Raw genomic sequence first — 3,206 nt, 5'->3', positions numbered from 1 at the left:
TGTAAGTTTTCTTTGAATTGCCTTAAGAGTCTCCAAACCTTTGATAATAATTGAATAACCAGAACTGCAGTTAAAACAAATGTTTGTATAAACAGCTATTTATAGTGATCTGTATAGCACGCAAGTGGTGAAGGTACTGCCTGAGTAGAAAATGTAAGGGTTGTTTCCTAAAACCTCAAACAGGGGTGAGTGGCAAAAACAATAATACCAGCCATGGGGTTGTCATGAGGATTAAGTAACATAACAGTGCTCGCTGTTACTTTTGTTTCCTTCATTATTATAAAATGGCATTTTCCAAAATGTTCTTGACATACACAAATCCTAAAGGATGTTAACAAATGTTATGAAAAAAAAAAAAAAGTGTTTCACGGTCAGATAAATTTGGTACCTGTTGGGTTAATAGTTAAATACCTGTTCTTATTGTGAAACTTCTCAAAATCATTTGTACACTGAAGCGCTCTGCTAATTACAAAAAAAAAATATGCAATATTTTCAAACTGTTTTTTTTCTATTTCAGAAAACTTTTGCAAATTGTTTTATTTACAATGCCAACTTTTAAGAAGTCACTAAATTAACATTAACTGGGCAATAAACTAGGTAGAAATCGCTTTGCAAAAAGAGGGAAAGCCCAAAATGCCACTTTCTATAAAGAGTTCACAATTCAGTTTTATTCAAAGCAAAGAAAAAAGATACTTTTGATCATACTGGAAGAAACTCAGCAATAGGTTTGGAATCTGCACCCAAACTACACATGCAATGAGGACATTATTCTGCTAATACAACTGATTTGCTGCTGCATTTGTCTACTGTTCGTCTAATATCAACAATTATAAACAGAGCAGTGCAACTAGTATTTGGGACAATCCTTACAGTGTTACAGTGTCAGGCACAACTTTTCACTTCTCTTCACACCACTGGTTCTCTTTGCGTACCTGGGTTCTTCTTCAGTAAAGTCATTTTTGATATTGAAGGTTTTGCGAATCTCTTCAGGGGTTTTCCCCTTGAGCATATTGGCAATAGTCTTGCAGGTAACATCGAGCAAACCTTTGATGTCTAAATAGTTTGCAGCCAGAATAAGTTCAATAAGTGTTCCATGGTTAACTTTGAGGAATTCGTGGTCCCGAACGGGGATATCATCTGTTCGCTTTTCTTTGTTCTCATCATCCTCAGGAGGAGGGTCAGCCTTGTGGTGGGTGCACCACTGAAGGACCTTTTTCAATACTGCTGCATTACCATTGGGTAGAAGAACTGGGTCATCATCGCCTTCATCATCCATTCCCAAATCTTCTAACATGGTCTTGAGAGTCACAGATGGTTTGACATTTTCAACATCAACTTCAAATATCTCTCCATCAGAATTCTGCAACTTAATTGAAGACATGGTGCTCGGTCTCAAGGAGAGAGCCAGCCAGAGGCTGACGAGAGAGCGGGGCAGTGTCCGCAGACTCAAGAGAGAAAGGCAGAGAACAAGGCCACTTACCTTCAAACTATTTTTAACTCTAGAGTTCTTGAAACTTTCAGGATTGCTGTTTCTCAGCACCTATCTTGGGAACTAATTGCACTAAATCATGTGATGCATCTCATCATCACATGACTCTGAATACAGTTAAACACATCCTCAATGACAGTTCCTTATAGAGAAGTGCCCACTTTTGCTTTTCAGGTCTTATCAGTTACTAATAAATGCCTTATACATTCTGAACAATGGAATGCATCCTTCATGAGTCATTCATAAAGATTTATAAGAATACCAAATTCCCTTCAGTTCTCTAACATAATTGGTGTGGGTTTCATTTGTATATTTGTATGTATGTATGTATGTATGTATGTATGTATTTAGTATCACATTTCTCCAGAGTGTTAGGAGACAGTTTTCTGTAGTGGTTAAGAATATTGATTCTAGAATCTGATAACCAATATGCATTCAGAACACACCTGTGGGCCTTTGGGCAAATCTGTTGGGGAAAACTCTGATAAACTGTATTCATATCTAGTATAATAGTTATCTAGTAAATTATGTTTTATTTATAACCTCCCTCTTGTAGGTTTAGCTCTTTAGAAGTAATATCTTTGTTTCTCTTATAAAGCCTCTACAGGTATTATTAAAGATGAGAGCCCTGAACTGAGAGGGCCTCTCCAGCCTACCATAAAGAATGACCCTGCTGCTAAGATTAAATGAGCAGGCAGGAGTCTCTCCTTAATAAATGGTCAACATCCTAGGGATGGGGCTAGAGATCGGGATCTGTTTGGAGATTTGTCAAGAGTAGATAAAGCTAGAGGACACATGTCAAATCATTTTCATGGAAGATTACCAAGGGCTGAGCTGAAGAAACAAAATCTGTCATCAGAACCAAAAGGATAGATAAGATATAGATATAGATACAGCTACAGATTAGACACATAGATGAAGAGAGAGATTTATTTTAAGGAATTGACCCATGAGTTTGTGGGGCTGGCAAATCCATAATCTGCAGGCTGAAGACTCAGGGAAGAGATAATGCTACAGTTCAAGTACAAAAGTATTCTGCTGGCAGAATTGCCTTTTCTTTGGGGAAACTGTCTTTTTTTTAAATTAAGGCCTTCAACTGATTGGATGAGGCCCACCACATAATGAAGAATAATCTGCTTTTAAATCAAAGTCTGTTGATTTAAATGTTAATCTCATCTAAACAATACCTTCACAGAAACATCTAGAATAATATTTGACCAAATATCTGGATACCATGAGCTAACCAAGCAGACACATGAAATTAACCATCACGCTCTTCTTTCTTCTCTCACAAGCAGCTGCCTAACTTTTCTACCAGCTAGAATATTAAAAAGAGAATTAGGTTGATTCTTGGAAACTTGAAACTCATCATAGAGATGAGTATTAATTTTTATGCTCTCATTATTGGGCTCTTACATTAGCATGGCCTAATTTCCACTACCAGGAATAGGACGTGTGCTGTGCTAATGGGAAATGATATATTTAGTGTTTTGTATGATCATTCTTTAGTGTCTGTGTCCCTTTTATTGGATGAGAGCCCACATGAAGTGGCTGGAGGGAAGTGTCCTTTCTGCTTACACCAGCATTAGGAATAAAAAAGAGAGAAAATGTGTGTGTGCTCAGGAAAAAAATCCATTATTTTACAGTTATTTATGGTGTTATAATCAATATAATAATTTTCAAGTACCTTCTAGTTAGTAAGCTTTGCAGAGGATAA

General features: G+C 36.8%; 1 pseudogene; it reads right to left on the bottom strand.

Annotated features, from left to right (window-relative positions):
• Positions 1–808: 808 nt before the first annotated feature.
• LOC118654224 lies at positions 809–1,381 on the bottom strand (annotated as a pseudogene).
• Positions 1,382–3,206: the final 1,825 nt, after the last annotated feature.

Source organism: Myotis myotis, unplaced genomic scaffold (genome assembly GCF_014108235.1).
Source record: "Myotis myotis isolate mMyoMyo1 unplaced genomic scaffold, mMyoMyo1.p scaffold_m19_p_1, whole genome shotgun sequence".
Lineage (NCBI taxonomy): Eukaryota > Metazoa > Chordata > Mammalia > Chiroptera > Vespertilionidae > Myotis > Myotis myotis.
The sequence above is the reverse complement of the archived record's forward strand: the minus strand, read 5'-3'. Positions and strand labels throughout refer to the sequence as shown.